Source organism: Ambystoma mexicanum, chromosome 7q (assembly GCF_040938575.1).
Source record: "Ambystoma mexicanum isolate Mex_15411 chromosome 7q, UKY_AmexF1_1, whole genome shotgun sequence".
Lineage (NCBI taxonomy): Eukaryota > Metazoa > Chordata > Amphibia > Caudata > Ambystomatidae > Ambystoma > Ambystoma mexicanum.
This window is the reverse complement of record NC_090941.1, coordinates 697,614,655-697,635,833: the sequence shown is the minus strand read 5'-3', so window position 1 is coordinate 697,635,833 and position 21,179 is coordinate 697,614,655.

The following is a 21,179-nucleotide window of genomic DNA, read 5'->3' as shown; positions in this document are numbered from 1 at the left end:
CATTGCCTATTGGTGGGTTGAGGGGTGTGCAGGGGGAACCTTTAACCACAGTGCAATCTGATCTGAACACACACACACAAAAGTAGTATTTCTGTGCTGAATTGTTTTGCTCATTATTGCTCCTTGTGTATTAAAGAGATTATTCTGTGTTACATCACCCCATTGGTGATTATTGTATACCCATTAAAACATAGTGTGATTAAAGTGTAAATACCTAAATAAATATTTTAACTTTGCAAACCAGCCTGATTCCTGGTTCAGTGTGACCGGTGGGGGGTGGGGGGGGGAGTTCCAGGAGAGGGGAGTGATATGAGTGCTACATCTTTCAGAATAAAGAACCTTTAGACAAAAATAAATAAGGACTTCAGTTGTGCATTACACGCTAGGCATTGACTTGAGTGTATGCCGGATTGAAATCACTTACAGCTTGGGGGCTCGTCACGAGATCCTGAATTAGACATACCACTTGTGACAGTCTAACACAGCATGCTAACTGACAGGGTACATACACCGTGTGGGCTACCACACTGTGCTACACTGTAAAAACACCCTTCAATAGAAATACTCAAAGGAGTTGGGCTTGTTTTGCAAAAGTAAAATAACCCTGAGATAAGTTCGAAGGAAATTAATATTTCCAGAATGGCGACCCCAGAGGAAATTAATATGGCAAAATAACACCTACTGCACAAATTGTTTGTCAGGGGTGAATGGGTAGAGCAGGATGAGAATGTTTGGCTGCAGGAAATCAAACAACAAATCACTACCATAGCATTAGATACATGGCAGGACCAGGGTCCATTACACCAGGCACTTAGTGAACTGTATATGGCCCCAAGGGTAAAAGAAGAGTAATGTCAAATTGCCAAAATAGTGGCGTACCTGTACCTCCACATTGGAGTAATAAAAGAATAATATGCCAAAAACCTAGACCTGGCAAAATCAATCCCTAGAGAAGACCCTAACTGATCTGGACTCTGCAGAGCAAAGGCTACAAAAGAGCTAAGAATCAGAGAGTGAAAACAGACAGTACCTGACAAAAGTAAAAGAAGATCTGGATCTCCTGCAGCAAGAGAGGGTAGAGCAAGACACCAAATTACTGACACTGCAGAAAGAGTGCCAAAAAAGGTTGGATTCTCTACTACAGAGCCAACACAAGCTGGAACAGCAATTACATTACAATAGGGCCTGCACAGGGCAGATAATCGCCCTGGAAAATCAGATTGATGAGATAAAGGAGGAAAATTATAAATTAATTGTGAAGGAGCTCCACACTCAAACAGATTTTGATGAGGAGCGCCAGAAATGATGTGCCATTAGAAAACAAAGGGGCGACCTGGCTGCACAGAGGGGTACTCTAATTCAGGAAAGGGACGCCTTAGGCCAGGAAGTCAGCCATTTAAAAACCAAGGTGGAAGAAAATCACCTGGCCCTTCAGGGACTGGGTGAACTCAAAATGGACTATGAAAAGCTGTTAGAGCACACCAGGAGGGTGTAAGATACTCTGGCAAAGAATGACCAGGCCATTAAGGACAGAACTCAAGAGGTGAGCCTCCTGCAGCAAAAATTGGCCAAATACTCCCAAATCAGACAGGAAGCACAGAGAGAAATGATGCTCTCTGTGAGAAAAATGACAGGCTCCATAGACAGATAGCCATGCAGGAACAGCTAATAGAGACCAGTAAGGCCTTAATAGAAGAACAAAAGGGTCAGATTCTTGCATGCCATCAGGGAGTAGGGGCTGAGAGGGATGAGGTCAGATGGGGGAGGGAAACCGCAGAGAATAATCTCAGGAACCCTGGCACCAGAGATTTTAATCTCTTAAACTCCATGGACTCTGCCACCCCCATGTCCACTGGCTCACATGAACCAAGGGCCATGGGGATGGTTGACTTCAACCCAATGGGGAATATGGGGCTAATAGGTCAGCACCTCCCAGAAATGGATGGGCGGGCATCTATGTACGGGTGCCCAAGTGCCAGGGCCATCTTCTCTAAACACGGAGACTCCAGCGAGGGAAGAATCAGAGAAATGGATCCTCAGAAATATAACTCATCATGAGATCAGGCAGTGAAATTTGGTGGGGAATTCCATGAGAGTAGGCCCACCAAGAGCATACTAAAATCCTCTTCCCAGCTAGGACATTACCGGGGGGGGGGTACTCAGCCAATCCTGGGAGCAAGGAAGAGTCAGTAGACTCTTCAGAGCGCTACAGGTCCCAAGAGACTAGGTCCCCACATTCTGTCAGCCATTCCCAAGCTTGCAGAATCCGGGAATGTCTAGAAAACCAGATAGCCACCTCTGCTAGCAGTGCCTCAGAGTCAGAGGATGAGTGGACCAGGGTGACAAGAACTAAAAAGGCTAACTAAGTTAAGAGGGCTTTACTCAAGGATCCCCTGAAACAAATAAAAGCTATTGGGAGCGTCATCACGCCCTACCACAAAAATGACAAATATTCGGTTTGAGAGCACCTTGAATAATTTGAGCAGATGATGGAAACTTTCCATCTGAAGGACAGCCAAATATGTGTTCAGTATGTAAAGTGGACATTTTCTCCTGAGTACTCCAGCTTCTTTGCGGGGCTGGAGGATCAGAACCATTCCAGATGGTCCACCTATAGGGCGGCCATCCTGAAACATTTTTCTATTCATAGGAACCCTCAAAAGGCTCACAAGGCAGCCTACAACTTACAATGTGGGGAAGACCAGGTCCCACAAGAATTTGTTCAGGAATTGAAATGCGCCTTTGCGCAGACCACTAGAAGGGTGTACACTGACAGTAAGGAATTTGTGAACACCTTCTTTCATGCTCTCCCTAAGTATATTATGACCCAGCTAGTGAGGGATCACTAGACTGGGTCATTGAACATGCCACGCGCATCTATGAAGTACAGAAGCCGTTGGAAAATAAAAATATGAGCAAGAGATCCAAAACAACCAAACCCCTGCTGCTGCTAAGGTGGCGGAGGTGAAGGTTGCCCCCATTTTAGATCTGGAGATGGGGGGGCCTAAACACCTTCCCCCACAGAATCCAACCAAGCCCAAACCCAGAGGGCCCTCGAGACAATCCCAAACAGGGAGCCAGGGAGGTAACCCCGCAAATGGGACCCCTAACTCCCCTGATCGCATCAGCCCACACTACAAGGGAAATAGACCCATCCTGGGCTATGTGTGGACTCCTCCAGCCCAAGGGGGGGATACAACCAGACAGCAGAAAACCCAGGAAACTTACCTCCTCACTTTCCCCAGGAGGGCAGTAATTCCCCAAATGCCGGATCAAATTTATTTCCCAGGTACCCACCAAACTTCAACCCCCAAAACAACCAATCCTTCTTTCCCCACTTTCCTGAGCCCAGACAGCCCAATCCAGGAGAGGGGAGGCCAAGTGTGGAGGGGTACCCACACTTTCCTAACCAGGGGTATTTTGTGAGAAGGCATAGTTAGCCTTCCCGGGATCAACCCACGGTAGATCAGAGGACCCCGTACCAACCAGAGCGGGTGTCCCAACTAGAGCGCCAGGTCCAGAACATGGCACAGGATCTGGGTCGCATGCTGAGGGCTCAACAGAACCCTTCGATGAGCATGGCCGCTCAGAATTCCTCAAACCCAGGGTCTGGTGCTGTAGAACAATGACCGGAGAAGAACCCCGACAAACCACCGGTTCCCAGGGAGGAGGCACAAGGGGAAGGGGGTGTAAAGCCTTAGAGGAAGCTTCATTCCCCACTTGTGCAAAGCCCCTGGAAACCCAGGAACCGGAACCAAAATCTCCTGCCCCCGAAAGTCTGCAAACTAAGGAACAGAGGGGGGTAGGAGAAATAAAGAGCCTAAAAAGGCCCATTTTGTGGAGGAGGCGCAAATCTTCCAGTTTGAAGGAGAGGGATCCTCAGAGGATTCTGGGAAAAGGATTTTCTCCTTCAGGGATGGGGGAATTCCTCCCAAAGAAAAATGGGTCCCAAAGGATCCAAATCCAGACTGGGTAGATGTGGGACCGAGTTAGAACCGCCCATCATCAAACACCAGAATGACCAGTCCGAAAATCCCCTGGTTCAAACCCATCCTGGTGACTGCCTCCAAAAAGGGGGGGCAGCCCAGAATCAGAATCAGGGGAACCCAAAACTTCCCCCATATCTAGCTGTAACCTTTTCTTACAGGTTGCCAAGATCCCAAACAGAATCCTGCCCAAATCACCTCTCTGTCAGTATCCAAAGCAAGGAAATTAACCCACCAGTTGACCAAAAATGTGCATTATCTTTGCCCCCTTGAGGAAAAGGAGGGAAGATTTTATGTCCCAGTCCAAATGCAGGGGCAATGTACAATTTTGGCACTGGTGGACACTGGATCCCAAGCTACCCTTCTGTCAAAAAGGGCCTTTGATCAACTGAATCGGGAAGGGGGAGAAATACCAAATTCCTCTCACCCCTCTCCCTGGACAACTTCAGCACTTTGACGGGAAAGATATTCCTGCCGAGGGGACTGCGGATTTGGACATTAAACTTGGGTGACATAAGGTGAAGCACCCGGTCATAGTTGTGACTCAAGAGGGCACACCTTGTTTACTAGGGAATGACATCCTGCGTAGATTGTCTCCACTCATAGACTGTGTAAACAAGGTCCTCTGGACCCAGACTAGACAACCAATAAAATTGAAACAGAGTGTCAACCATGTTAGTTTAAATGGCACATGCCACATGGTTGAACAAAAACCTGACCAAATAGAATTTCACTTCCAGAATAATCAAATCCCAGACTTGACAGTAATTGCAGAAGGACAACAAACTGGTGATGGGGAGACCTCTTTTTTCTGAAAATCAACCTTCCTTCCAGTTTAAGATGGCATTCCACACTGGAAGGAAACACTCTGAAATTATATACAAATTCACAATCAGAACATCTCATTCCTATAGTCCAGAAAGATGAGAAATCAGCTCAAAGCTTGGCTGATATTCAGAAAATTGGAGAGCAGTTGTTCATCCTTATTCAGTTAAATGAGGTGAAGGACTCATGTTCTCGCCCGAGTGTGTGTGAACAATGGTAAGAGCTTCATCAGCGAGGCCATGTTCTGCAAACTCCCAAAACATCCAGCCGTTCCCACATTTAAACAGTTAGGCAAATGGAAATGGACCTGTAAACACCCAATGCCAAACATCCCCTGACATGCAGGTGTATGCTCAAAATGTCCATAGGCAACAAGAGCATAGTCCATAATTGTTGGTTCGTGCGAGATGTCCCTGCTGCATTTTACTTAGGCAGTGACATCCTCAATCACTTTGCCATTGGTTTGGACCTAATAAACTTCAAAGCTTGGTCCCGATTAGCTGGTAATCCCATGGACTTTGATGACCTAGAGAAAGCATTTCTGTCAGCACAACTGCTGCCATATGCAGTTGAAATTCAGATTGGAGAGGAAGTCACCATCCCAGAACAGACCCAACAATTCTCACTGGAAGTAAAAATTGAGGACAGAAAATGAAAAACCGTGACGCCTATGTCCATCTCAGTGCTCATTTCCAACAGCAAGGGTTGGGGTTAAACCCAACACCACTAGTCAACATAGAACACGACACCATTCCAATAGAGGTGGATAACAGCGACCTAAAGAGTATCACTCTGGGCGCAGGCACCATTATTGGATTGGCGGTTGATGACCGACATTTTTCCATAGATTAAGGTAACGAACTGTTAGGACCAATCCCCAAGGACTGTTTTGACAGTGATAGCGACAATGACACAACACCAGACAGGATCTTCACCCGGCATGGGGGGAATTTCCCGGTGTACTCTTCCTGCCCTTATGGTAAGGAAGATGTGACCTGTGACTTCAGGAGGGATGAGCTGATCTTTCAAGTCCACAAGGACTGCCTTCCCCACCTGAAGCCATCAGTCCAAATCAGCACTCTGACCAGGGACTTCTCCACCCAGCTGGAGGAGACCACTGAGATAGCCAAACCAGAAGTCTTTCCAGGCTTCAGGCCAGTGGTTGAAGAGAGAGTCAACCTAGCTGATGCCTGCGAGACTCTGGAGCAAAAGCAAAAATTGAAACAAGTTTTCTTAGATTTTCAAGATCTCTTTGCGGTGGACTCATATGACTGTGGTCGCACAGACATCCACACAACAACAATTCCCACGGGCCCTAGCATGACTCCAGTGTTTGTGAAGCAATACCGCTTGCCTCTCGCATCAATGGAGTCCCTTACTGAAATAATTAAGAACCATGAGTCCCGTGGGATAATTCGGCCAGTCCACAGCACCTTCAATAATCCGGTGCTGGGGATTTTGAAACCAAACGGCCAGTGGAGACTCTGTGCTGACATAAGGGAACTCAACAAACGGGCCCCTACTTCCCGATGGCCTCTTCCCTACATTGACCAAGGGCTGGCCCAGATCCAGGGGTCAAAGGTATTCTCTGCCATTGACCTGACCAATGGGTACTGGACTGTACCTGTCAGTAGGGAGGACCAATACAAGCTGGCCTTTACCTCTGGGGGCACCAGTACACTTGGACCCGGACTCCCTTCAGATACATCAACTCCGGCAATTAATTTAACATATTTCTACATAAGGCCATGCCCGACTTGGGTGGGAGAGGTAACCTGACCTATGTACATGATGTTCTAGTCAAAAGCCCAACTGTGGAGGAACACATAGCAGAGATCTGTTTTGTCCTGACACAGTTGAGGGCTGCCGGAGCAAAACCCTCCTTTCAAAAGGCACAGTGGTGCAGAACCTGTGTCAATTTATTGGGGCATGAGATAACTCCTCAGGGTCTCTGTCCCCAGGAAAAGAAAGTGGAAGCACTTCAGAAGATAAAAGACCCCACAACTCTGCGGGAACTAAGGAGCCTCCTTGGACTAACTAATTACAGCACAACGTTCATTGAGGACTCCGCAAAGATCACAAGACCCCTTGAGGACTCCGAAAAAGATCATTAGACCCCTGATTCATCTTTTGAAGGGGGGGTCAAGTGAGAGTGGGGTCGAGAACAAACCTAGGCAGTAAAACGACTCAAAAGAAGCCTCTCACAAGCGCCTTGCCTAGCTTACCCTGTCAAAAACAAGGAGTTCTTCTTGGAGACAGGGTTCTCAAATACATGCTTGACTGCAGTATTATATCAAAAGCATGACAAGGTCAATAAAGTAATCTCCTATGCGAGTAAGACTTTATGCTCTGTGGAGGAAAAATTCAATGACTGTGAGAAGGCACTCCTGGCAACGGTGTGGGCATTTAAGAATTACCGCCCGTTTATCCGGGGGGAACACATCATAGTGGAGACTCCACACCAACCATTGCAATATCTTCAAAGTGACAGGAAAGGCTTTCCTGTGGAGGTCAGATAGGGCCAAAATAAGAAGAGTCTCCTTGCGCAAGGTCTGGCTGACTTGCATGATTGTGCCAGAGAAAACTGTCTCAATGACACAAGTCTTAAAATCAAGGACAACTTGGAGGCATACATTAATTCCCCACACAAATTCTATGAAGAAGACCAGTGTGAGGGAATTCCCACTGTCTATGTGGATGGGTGCTCCTACAATGTTGACAACAATGGGGAAAAAGAACTTGTGGCCGGCGTAGGGAATGCATGGGTGAATAAAGCCCCAGAACCCTCCGCTGGTTATGAAATCGGTCCCCGAAGTAGTCAAGTGGCAGAGCTGATGGCTGTGTGTCAAGCCATCCTCACTGCTGTCCAACACCAACTCCACAAACTGGTCATAATCACAGATTCAGATTATGTACGGAACGGGTTCGTGGAGCACCTGGTTAACTGGAAAACTAGAGGCATGCCATGTGCTAATGATAAACCATTGAAACATGGAAAATGTATACAAAATATTGATGATCTGGTCACCTCGAATGGGATGACCATCTACTCGAAAAAGATCAAGGGTCATTCTAAAGTAGAGGGACCAGACAAAACTGGAAATTACCTAGTTGATCAGCTGGCCAAAACCAGAGCCATCCAATGGGATCTACTTGAGATCGAGTCCCTGTTGGGGGAAATCCAGGTCACTGCTATCACTAGGTCCCAGACAAATGCTCACAATGAACTCTCAACTTCACAATACATTAAGGAGACCCCAGATGCTGACTTGATTACGGATCAAAGAGGGGATCCCATAATTGGTAAGTTTTATCAACACATTGAGGACCTTGAGAACTTCCCCTGACGGATACAGATTACATTGGGAAAGAGGACCTCAGAGTGTTGATGAAATGTCCAAAAATTTTCAAAAACATGACGGTTTGTTGGTGAGGAGATCCATAGCTGGCCATGACCAGTGGGTGGTCCCTACTTCATTCCGAAGCCTGATGCTAAGTCACACCCATGATGCAGCTACAGCCGGTCATCAGGGTTTCATACGACATTAGAAATCTTGCGAGAGGTTGCATACTGGCCACACATGGGGCAGGACCTCGACCAATACTTGAAGGGGTGTTTTGTGTGTGCACAATTTCAGCCAACATCACTCACACACCTTGCTCCATTCCAAAAGAGGGGGATGACACTGCCTTGGTCAGATTTACAAGTCGATTTCATCAGGCCCGTGATTTGCTCCTCTAGTGGGAACAAGTACATGTCGACCATAACATGCTTGTTCACTAAATGGGTGAAATGTCTCCCGGCCCCAAATTGCAAGGCAGAAACAGCAGCTTCCCTGATGATCAATCACATCTTCTCACGTTTTGGGCTACCCCAAAAGATTGAGTCAGAACGAGGTAGACACTTCACTAGAGAAGTGATGACAAAGATGTGGGAGATACTTGGGGTCAAAAGGAAACTACACATTGCCTACCGGCAAGCCTCTAGTGGTGGAGTTAAGAGATACAACAAGACTATTGTGAGCATATTAAAAAAGTTTGTGGCAGATTCTGGGCCAAGTTGGGACATTCGATTGCCCCTTGTCCTGATGGCCATCAGATCTACCCCTTCTTCTGCAACAAAAATGTCTTCATTTGAGCTGATGACTGGACGAAGGATGGTGCTTCCCCAGCATCTGCTCTACAGAACCCAAGAGAAGACCTTGATAAATGCCTCCACAACCCATGAGTATGTTGAGAATTTGAGAAAACACCTTCAACATGCTTTTGCCTATGCTCAGCGGAATCTAGAAAGATTAGCAGACAGTATGAAGACCCACTATGACCTTAAGACAACTAAAAAAGAATACCAATTAGGAGACTGGGTCTACTTGTACAATTTCCAAAGGAACCAAGCCAAACAGTGCAAATTTCTCCCTAGTTGGCGGGGTCCTTTTGAAATTGTAGACAGAATCTCACCAGTCGCCTACAAAATCCGAATCCCCAAGGGCAGTTTGGCAGAAGGGGAAGACAAGTGGGTCTACATAAATCAGGTTAAGAGTTGCCATCCCAGGCATACTCTGTGGCAAATAGAGGAGCCAACCGGAAACACACAGGGGGACATTCCGGATACCTAAAACCATTCCAACTGTAAAAATAATTAGGAATTACAGGCGGGGAATATTCTAAATTGTATTCAATGTATGTATCTGCCCCACTACATGAATAGTAGTGGGGAAAACTTCCATGACCATGCTCTGTTCTGTCTCATAGCACTGAAACAAGGATTCTAAGTACCAATGAGGACCACTCGGGGACCGGGAGGAAAGAACCAAGGGTCCCAGAGTATCGCTCCATACTCCCATCCAGAACCGGCGAGGAGAACATGTTGATCCAGCACTGATGGGAGAAGCAGATGACTTTTTCCAGCTGGACCAAAGAAAGAAAGAACACCCCAATCTCCTGACTTCCCCTTGACGGGCGGTCAACCTCAATTTGTGAGGGGTGGCTCTATGGGGGGTCAACCCACTTTTTTGCTCTGCCATGCGGCATCACTGTGTTCTGATGGTGCCAAAAATAGTGAAATGGCTGCAAAGCACGTGTGCGTGCCAAAACCTCTGAAAATCGCTCTTTGCAAAATACAAAAAGAGGGATGCCCAATCTGCCATGCATGTTGACAGTGGAAGAACAGAGATCTCACTCCTGAAACATGTCACTGGGCTCCACAACATGTGAAGATGGAGTACAGAAGGAAAGCAGTGCTTCGCTGAAGGAAACCCCAAAATCTTGCTTTAAATCATGTTTTCTTTGTTGCTGAAACTGCAGAATGTCGGTACAAAACACCCTCAAACATCCAAAATTCTTGCTGGGTGCTACAATTCACTTAGTATAAGAAATCATTGTGAACTTACAATGTCCTGAAAAGCTGAAAGCATCAAGGGATTTCCACAGTAAAAGTAGCTCTGTGGATCTGTCAAAATCTGGGCGCAGTATCCTCGGCCGCCTGAATGACAGCTGTCAGGGGACTGCAGGATTAAAACCTTAAACATGCATAAACTAAAATCAAATGTTGGCACGCTAAGAGGCCTGTTATTGAGAGTAAGCCATCTTGTAATTGTTTTGATTCCATGGTTTAAAATCTTGAATAAGTATTTAGCTGTGATTTGATCCCACAAGTTTGTTGTATGCTAAGGGAAAATTCAACAGAATTCACAATTGAAATAAAGCTGGCTAAAGCTACCATACCGGAATAACAGCTTTCCTCACAGAGGCAAGGCCTCCCCCTGCAGCTCCCTCTACCAAGAAATCACACCTAAGTGATAATTATAGGGTGGGGGAAGAACCTGGTCTGCAGTGGGGAAGGAAACAATTAACAGCTGAAAAGCAGGAAAGGCTAAGTGTGAAGACCGCCGTAAAATGGCCTCTGCCAAGAGAACAGGGAGGAGACTGCTCCTGAACTTAAGGGAGACAAAAAGAGGCAGAGACAAACAGCCATCTCTGGCTAAACATTCACAAAGAACATTTTGTTTAAATACATATAACTTGTCAAAAACAAAAAAATAACAGAATTGTAAATCAAATTTTTGGTTGCACATTTCAAGAGGCGGCAAAATCATGTGACATAATTTGGAGGGAAATGACAGAGAATGTGATTTTACACCAAATGCATTTCTGCTAGAAGTATGAAACTGTATACACTTATACCCACGTTATACGCTCATACTTGTAGAAATTTGCTGATAAATGGGACATTGTGTTCCTGATGAAAAGGGCAACATTTTGGGAAAAGCAGACAAAAGACCCCACAGCTACGGGGTTTGGAGGAGTAGCTGCTGTACAAAATATGTAATCTATATATGTTGTTGTTATAGAGGTTGCATATGAGTAAATATGTGTTGTGTCAAAAGTACATTTTGTGTTCAAGAGGCTCGGGGTGGACTCTAAGCCTCATAAACCCACATCATACAGGTGACACCCTGTTGTTACCCTCCTATCAAGGCAGAGAGGAGATTCTGACCAATCCCTGTCAAAGGGGCGAGCTTAGGCTAAACCAGCACACACACACCCTTTAGCATGGCATAAAGAGAGACAGCAAAGGGCAGAACAAGACAGACAGATTCACCCACTATTCGAATGCTGGCAGAGCACCCTGCTGCAGTACTTTCCATTTTCCTTGACCAGACTCCAGAACTTTGCAAAGCAGAACCCATTGCATAGCTGAACCATTTTCAGCTAGGCCTCAATTTCCAGAACCAGAACCAACCCCACAAACCTAAGGGGAACTAAAATACAGTCGGGCTGCGCTGTACTGCTTGCCTGCTGAAATAATTATCATCAGAACCAAAAAGGGCAGATCCAATCCAGTCCTGTGCCGTGCTGTGACCAGAGTGCATTGCAGATCAGATCTCGTCCCGTGCCGTGAAGTGTCCAGAGCGCCTTGACGCTGCCAAATCTGATGTGCTCAGCAGTCTGTCCTGACCAGAATCCCTGAACAGAATCCCTGACCAGAATCCTGATGGTTCCATTTGAAAAATACCTACTGAGTATCTATAGATAGAACTGTGTCACTAGCCTATTTACCTTGCTTAGTTAATCCCTATCTTAGATCCATCCTATCTTGTCTTCAGAACCTGCCTTGTTAGGAGTACTTTTGAATTGCCTGAACTCTCTATCCAATCCCTCCTATCATGCTCCTGTGCTAGTTTTGTTAAAACTATCTCTGCGCTGATCTTTTCTCATCTGAAGAAGGTGGGACCACTGCAGGAAGTCGCCCTGAGAAAGTGGCAATGTTCCTGTGTTCTATTCGTTGTTTTCATAGTTATCCTCTAGTGTAAGAAATCCTTTTTGTCATTTTAAAAGTGCATTCCCGTTTCCCATTCTTACGCCTATCTCGAAAAAACAACCTCCACTAAAACGTCCATAACTTCCTCAGTTCCTTACAGTTATCCCGTTATCGCGATTATCGCGCAGCAAAAAGTTTGCTGCAAATTTTGTTTTAGGGAAATTCTTACACTTGTAAAACAGTTTATGATTGCTACTGACCTTAATTTTAAGATTTCAGATTGATTCTTGGTATTAAATCATCGCTAGTGTTTGTGTGCAAATATCCAAAGCGGCTCCCATAAGAATTATAACAATTTCAGCAATTTAAACCATATTTAGTGCTTTTGCCCAATCCATTCTCAAGATAACTTTAAAAGCCATTCAGACAGCTTGACAGTCATTCTGTTTTCTCTTGTGTTTGCTGGGGGAAAGTGGTATTGTAATTTTGATGGAATACTGCCATTCCTGAATGCCTGCTTTCTCCTCCTATCTCTTTACATTGCCTATTGGGGGGTTGAGGTGTCTGCAAGGGGGACCTTTAACCACAGTGCAATCTGATCTGAACACACACACAACAGTATTATTTCTGTGCTGAATTGTTTTGCTCTTTATTCCTCCTTGTGTATTAAAGAGATTATTCTGTGTTACATCACCCATTGGTGATTATTGTATACCCATTAAAATATAGTGTGGTTAAAGTGTAAATACCTAAATAAATATTGTAACTTTGCAAACCAGCCTGATTCCTGGTTGAGTGTGACCGGGGGGGGGGGGGGAGAGTCCAGGAGAGGGTCGTGATATGAGTGGTACATCGTTCAGAATAAAGAACTTTTAGACAAAAATAAATAAGGATTTCAGTTGTGCATTACACGCTAGGCATTGAATTGGGTGTGTGCCGGATTGAAATCACTTACAGCCCTAACTCATTGTAAGGATACCGGTACGATGCATGCATGCTTTGTATGCAACTATATCCATCAGGCTTGGTTAAAGGAAACAAAATGGACGCTGCAATGACCTCTCCTTAATTAGTCCTTGATCCTTCATTGGTCGAAAATGCTGAATGTGGTACCAGATAACCTCCCCTATTTGCTGATTAGCACACTTTCCTATTTTAATGTTTTATTGATTTTATGTTCGAACATGTTCTTGTATTTTAATCATTCTCGTTATTTTACATATCTCTTTTAAATGTTATTGTTTTATTATTTGTTGCTCTTTGGCTAACGCTGCAATAAAGTTGCATGACTGACTAATTGCTGGTATTACCTGCGCCAGTAATTCCAGATGAGGTGATTTCGACATTGGTAATTCTGGCAACTGTGTACTTTGCAGGACTGGTAAAAGTGCTGGTAAATGTTATTACTGGCACTTTTACTGTGTACCGCAAACTTGTAATGCGGGCCACTGTCTCCAACTTGATCCATGCCTAAATGGCCTTGCTAAACAATTGCCTTGAACCACGGATCTTCCCACATTCTCTTATGAAAATGTACAATTCTCTAATCAAGACATCCAGCGATGATTCCACAGGCCTGCAAACTGTGCCCCATTGCTAACACCACTTTCAGAGTATAGATGATAGAAAATGTGTTCACGCAACAATTGATAGTTCACAGTGAGTTATACAACATTCAGCATCAATTAATTAACTCATGTTTTATAATGCGCCTAATACTGGACACCAGTCTCCAAGCATGGGACCGGGATTCAAACTTGTGTTGCTATCCTCCTGGCCCTGCATGACCATCAATTAGGCTTGAGACCATACATTGGAGATGAAGACCTGTGGTCTTTGGTTGACAATATTGGATCCATCCTCAACCTTTCAGATCTTTGGCAGCTTGTTACAATATTAATCAAGACACCCTCCTTAACCACCATGGCAATTAATTTGGATTATCAGGTGCTGACCTCGACTGCTTTTCATTTTTTTCTCTCAGAGAAAAAGGCATGTCAGATCAGGCCTGTGTCTTCCCGTTCCCGCGGCTCTTCTCTGTGGAGTGCCACAACCTTCCACTCTCATTTCATGGCTCTTTAAGGAATACCAGGAGCCCCTTGACAACAACATCACTCCTCATTCTACTGTCCACCAGTCCTATGTCAATCATAACCAACATTAGCACCTTGGGTGGGGGCACCAGCCAATCAGAGAACTCGGAAAGTAGGCTGACACTGCTAGTGGCTGTTTCCTCCCGCCCGCCATCTTCCGCCCACTGACCCTTCTTTTATTTTCCCCTCTACCTCCCCATCCCACGTACCAGTGTGGCCACCATGGAAATGGAAGAGGGGCTCCATACGGAGCCCCGCCTTCCAAATCCATCGCCACCATGTTGGTGAATGATTTTCTCCCCATGAACAGGATGCCACGAGGCAGCCTGATCATGGAGAGAAAAAACTTTGCTTTTTTGTTTTAACCATTAACACGCATGTATCGTACTACATGGGTGCTAATGGTGATAAGCCCCGAGGTGGGGGACCCACCCTGTTGGTAACAGCCTGCCACCCTCGTTTGGGACCCTCGCTGCACTTGGGCCCTTAACTTGCATGGCAAGCCATTACCTACAGGGTGGGTCCGCCACCTTGGGTATATCACCTCAGTATGTACGCTCCATAGCCCCCACATAACTTCCATCTAATCTATAACTTCGAGCTCTGCATGCTGAACTGGATCATAGATAGTGTGTCCCAATGCAATAAAGACAGCGACACACCATTCCCCCTCTTTTTTGAATGACTTCCATCCCGTGAATTAGTCCCTAACTCTCTGTGACTCAGCAAAGAACCTTGATTTGATGTTGATGTTGAAGGTCAAACCTCTTTTCTTTTGTCCATCATATTCAAGACTGGACTTAGAAGTCACATTTCCAGATGAATGTATTTAGACAGACCCGTCCTATTCTGAACACTTCACAAGAGGTCTGAGTGTCATCTGCTATGGTGCTGGCATGCCTACTAATGTAACAGCCTTTTGCTTGGACTCCTCAGAAAACAGATCCATCAGTGTTTGATCTTCCAAAACAAGATGGCAAGACTTTTTCTTGGACTTCAAACTGAAAGACCATATCACTCCTGTGCTTTCAATTCTTGTTATGTATTGATTTTTAATGCTGATTTTGTTGTACCATGTCTGCTTTCTTGTTTGACGTTAATTGTATATGGCTCTACATTGGTCTTTGTCTAACTGCAATTATCAGGCAACAGCTTTTTCCCTATACCAAACTGATCTGAATGTTTCCAAAGCCTGAAAATAATTAATCATCCCACTACACCTCTCTTTCCGCTATGCTCATAGTTGGCAATTTATAAAACTCCAATAATTAAATACATACACAAGTTTGCAGTCTGCCAACTCTGCCCTTCAAAAGGAAAACCTTGTGCAGAACTGTGTTGAATAGGACCAGAATAACGCCCAACGTCTGTAAAAGGAACAGGGACGACATCTCCAGGATGATCATAAAACAGTGTCTTTGGGGAAATGTGCCTGCCGTCCCCTAGCATGATTTTGAGGGCGCATACTTACCCTGTTTTTCTCAGGAAGCCCTCTAAAGAGGTATTTGCCCTGGTATTACACCCCTGAAATACACGTACCCTGCTGAAATCGCGTGTGGAACTTCCCGCGCACCCCTGAAATACACGTACCCTGCTCGCACGGGGCCAATCGCGTGTGGAACTTCCCGCGCACCCTTGAAATACACGTACCCTGCTCGCACGGGGCCAATCGCGTGTGGTACTTCCCGCGCACCCCTGAAATACACGTACCCTGCTGAAATCGCGTGTGGGACTTCCCGTGCACCCCTGTAATACACATACCCTGCTGGAATCGCATGTGATACTTCCCGCGCACCCCTGAAATACACGTACCCTGCTGATTTTGCGTGTGATACTTCCCGCGCATCCCTGATGCACACGTACACAGGACATTTGCGTGTGGAACTTCCCGCGAACCACTGAAATACACGTTCCCCGCTTGGCGTTTGCTGTTTGCCAGCCCTGTGAACTGGTCCAGGGTTAGCGCAGCCCTTTGCGATTATTTTGGGATTTTGAAGGCTTTTCCTTGCGCGAGGGTGTTCTTGGGGGCGTAACTGGCGCTGCTGCAGGGTCGCTGCACCACGCTGCACCACGGCTGGTTTTGGATGCGAAAATCCATGAATACGCTGTGCGCAGAAATCGATTTTAGAGCACGCGGCTGGCGCAGACATTCACACGGGCACGCTGTGCGCCAGTCGCGTGCGCCACTTTTGTGCGAATTTCCATGAATTACCCTGTAAATATTTCTAGTCAAATATCTTCCATTACATTAACATATGGAGGTCGCTATTTGGGAACTAACCTCATTGAACCAGGCTCCCACTCATGTCTCCCAGCACCCCCACCCCTCAGCCACCAGGGGCAGCTTCCACCTGGCCCCCACTCATGTCTACCACCACCCCCACCCCCCAGCAGTGCAGGGGCAGCCTCCACCAGGCCCCCACCCATGTCTACCACCACCCCACCCCCCAGCAGTGCATGGGCAGCCTCCACCAGGCCCCCACTCATGTCCCCTATTACCCCCACCCCCCAGCAGTGAAGGGGCAGCCTCCACCAGGCCCCCACTCATGTCTCCCACCACCCCCACCCCCCAGCAGTGCAGGGGCAGCCTCCACCAGGCCCCCACTCATGTCTCCCACCACCCCCACCCCCCAGCCACCAGGGGCAGCCTCCACCAGGCCCCCACTCATTTCTCCCACCACCCCCATCCCCCAGCCACCAGGGGCAGCATCCACCAGGCCCCCACCCATGTCTCCCATCACCCCCACCCCCCAGCCACCAGGGGCAGCCTCCACCAGGCCCCCACTCATGTCTCCCACCACCCCCACCCGCCAGCCAACAGGGGCAGCATCCACCAGGCCCCCACCCATGTCTCCCATCACCCCCACCCCCAGCCACCAGGGGCAGCCTCCACCAGGCCCCCACTCATGTCTCCCATCACCCCCACCCCCCAGCAGTGCAGGGGCAGCCCCCACCAGGCCCCCACTCATGTCCCCTATCACCCCCACCCCCCAGCAGTGCAGGGGCAGCCCCCACCAGGCCCCCACTCATGTCCCCTATTACCCCCACCCCCCAGCAGTGTAGGGGCAGCCTCCACCAGGCCCCCACCCATGTCTACCACAACCCCCACCCCCCAGCAGTGCAGGGGCAGCCTCCACCAGGCCCCCGCCCATGTCTCCAATCACCCCCACCCCCCAGCCACCAGGGGCAGCCTCCACCAGGCCCCCACTCATGTCTCCCATCACCCCCACCCCCCAGCAGTGCAGGGGCAGCCTCCACCAGGCCCCCACTCATGTCCAACTCATGTCTCCCACCACCCCCACCCCCCAGCCTACGAGGGGCAGCCTCCACCAGGCCCCCACTCATGTCCCCTATCACCCCCACCCCCCAGCAGTGCAGTTGCAGCCACCACCAGGCCCCCACCCATGTCCCCTATCACCCCCACCCCCCAGCCACCAGGGGCAGCCTCCACCAGGCCCCCACCCATGTCTACCACCACCCCCATCCCCCAGCCACCAGGGGCAGCATCCACCAGGCCCCCACCCATGTCTACCACCACCCCCACCCCCCAGCCACCAGGGGCAGCCTCCACCAGGCCCCCACCCATGTCTCCCATCACCCCCACCCCCCAGCCACAAGGGGCAGCCTCCACCAGGCCCCCACTCATGTCTCCCACCACCCCCACCCCCCAGCAGTGCAGGGGCAGCCTCCACCAGGCCCCCACTCATGTCTCCCACCACCCCCAGCCACCAGGGGCAGCCTCCACCAGGCCCCCACTCATGTCTCCCACCACCCCCACCCCCCAGCAGTGCAGGGGCAGCCTCCACCAGACCCCCACCCATGTCTCCCATCACCCCCACCCCCCAGCCACCAGGGGCAGCCTCCACCAGGCCCCCACTCATGTCTCCCATCGCCCCCACCCCCCAGCAGTGCAGGGGCAGCCTCCACCAGGCCCCCACTCATGTCCAACTCATGTCTCCCACCACCCCCACCCCCCAGCCTACGAGGGGCAGCCTCCACCAGGCCCCCACTCATGTCCCCTATCACCCCCACCCCCCAGCAGTGCAGTTGCAGCCACCACCAGGCCCCCACCCATGTCCCCTATCACCCCCACCCCCCAGCCACCAGGGGCAGCCTCCACCAGGCCCCCACCCATGTCTACCACCACCCCCACCCCCAGCCACCAGGGGCAGCATCCACCAGGCCCCCACCCATGTCTACCACCACCCCCACCCCCCAGCCACCAGGGGCAGCCTCCACCAGGCCCCCACCCATGTCTCCCATCACCCCCACCCCCCAGCCACAAGGGGCAGCCTCCACCAGGCCCCCACTCATGTCTCCCACCACCCCCACCCCCCAGCAGTCCAGGGGCAGCCTCCACCAGGCCCCCACTCATGTCCAACTCATGTCTCCCACCACCCCCACCCCCCAGCCACCAGGGGCAGCCTCCACCAGGCGCCCACTCATGTCCCCTATCACCCCCACCCCCCAGCAGTGCAGGGGCAGCCACCACCAGGCCCTCACTCATGTCCCCTATCACCCCCACCCCCCAGCAGTGCAGGGGCAGCCACCACCAGGCCCCCACTCATGTCCCCTATCACCCCCACCCCCCAGCAATGCAGGGGCAGCCTCCACCAGGCCCCCACCCATGTCCCCTATCACCCCCACCCCCCAGCCACCAGAGGCAGCCTCCACCAGGCCCCCACCCATGTCTACCAGCACCCCCACCCCCCAGCCACCAGGGGCAGCCTCCACCAGGCCCCCACTCATGTCTCCCATCACCCCCACCCCCCAGCCACCAGGGGCAGCCTCCACCAGGCCCCCACCCATGTCTACCACCACCCCCATCCCCCAGCAGTACAGGGGCAGCCTCCACCAGGCCCCCACCCATGTTTCCCAGCCAACATGTCACCACAATGTAGATCCCTGGCCCTTATGGTCAGCCTCCAAATGGCAAACACCCACCCGAGTATTGCATCCACCCACTTAGAAATGGCAAAAACATGTCCCTCACATACACCCAATGGGTGTCAGTGAATGTCAAAACCCATATCATGATATGCATGAAACCAATGAGATGATACTACACATTGAACTTTGAAGAGAAAATATGTATTAAAAACAACATAAATTGAATCAAAAATAAACAAACAATAATAGAAATTAAAAAAAAAAGAAACAGCAGGTCCGTGAAATAATGCTAAACCACAAATCATAATGCAAAGGAAAGGTGTCCAAAGTCACAGTCCACAAAAGTAAATCCAATGGAAAATTAAAATCGAAAACCATTGCTCCATGGCGAAATCATAATAAAAATTGAAAATCCAAAAGTCAACTATGTACAGATAAACAATCCAGGGTCCATGATCCCAACCGAATAAATGAAACCTATCTAATAACACTACCTAAAAAAAATAACTATATACAAAAATGTGGCCTATTGTCCAAAAGGTCCAAAAAAAATACTAAACCAAAGGAAACCTAACACTAACCATATAACTATTTACAAGGGCAGCGGGCTAGTCCGACGGCTCACTTCGGGATGTTCCGGGCCAGGGCATCATCGAAATCCTGCTCAATGTCCCGGAGGCGCTCCTCCTCCATGGCCCCGAGGGTCCGCAGGGCCGTCCACATGTTCCCCCCAGACTCCCTGCGGATTGCCTCGAGGCACTCGGCACGCCTCAGGGCCCTCTGCATGGAGTTCTCCGCCCTGACCATCGTGAGCCGTGCCTCTTCCGCCCGCTGCCGCTCCGCATCTATGGCGTGGCCCAACCGCTGCCACACGGAAGACACTTCCCATCCTGGGTCCTCCTGCCCTCCGGCCGATGCCTGCCCCTCCGATGTGGAAGGCCCCGAGCCATCATGGCTCCCACCACGTTGCTGCTGCTGCTGCTGTGCCTCTGCCCGTGCACTGCCTCCTGCTGCTTGCACATCCTCCGCTGGCTGGGGTGCAGTCGTTGATGTGGCCACCCCTGCTGGACGTCCGACTCCCGACTGTGGCAGGGATGCCTCCTCCACCAGCCTGGTCGCACCGTCAGAAGCAGCTCCACAGGGCACCCAGGTGACTGATGGGTGGGAAGATGGCACGAAGGACAACTGGCGCTTAGGGGGTTCAGTTGAGGAGGGGGTCGTAGCAAGCCCCATCAAACGGAGGAATCCGGCCTGGGTGACCTGTCCCAGTAGACCGACGCGGTCAACGAGCCATTCGAGATGACGTGCAGTCTCCTCATGAAAAGACTGCAGGTCACCTCGCATGGCCCGTTGACGCAACGCCACACCAGTCAGGACAGGCTCAACCCGGACCCAGATAGCCACGTCCGCAGGAAGAGGAAGGCCAGTTGTCGTGAGCTCATCCCCTGCCTGAAAACGGGTCTGGACGTAGGCATCCCTGGTGGTGCAAGATGATGCAGTGACAGGATCAGGGACAGGATTGCACACAGGCACCTCCGCGGCGACCTGTGCTGCCTCCTGTCCCTGGTCCTGCACTGCACCACTAGCACCAGTGGAATCCCCACCTCCAGACCCCGTCTCTGTTGCTTGCACGGCCTCCTCCTCCACCAAACCCCCCACCAACCTGGATGACTCCGTGCCATCTTCCCCCGTTGGGCCCTGTGGGGTCCCAGCTGCCCCTTCTGCTGCCGAGGAGTCCAACTCCGACCTCCACCTCTTGGACCTCCCCCCGGCAGCTGCGACCTGGGACGCAGCACCGGACTCCTCACTCCCCGACGAGATCACAACCTGGGAGGGGAGCCGGGCCTTGCGGCTCCGGCTGGCGGTGCGATCCCTGCCGCTGTGCTCCACAGCACCTTCTCCGCCCTTTTCATCAGTTGACGCTGCAGACAGGGAGAAATAAAACACAGGCATCAGGGCACTGTACACTGGACACATACACACATGACAGTTGCACATGAGTGGCATTGGCAAACCTCAGACATGGCATCACAATGGGCAACACACATGTCATTTCAACTTGCACACATGAGCCATACCACAGCCACATTGCAACTGCCAGCACCATCCATACACATACAACAG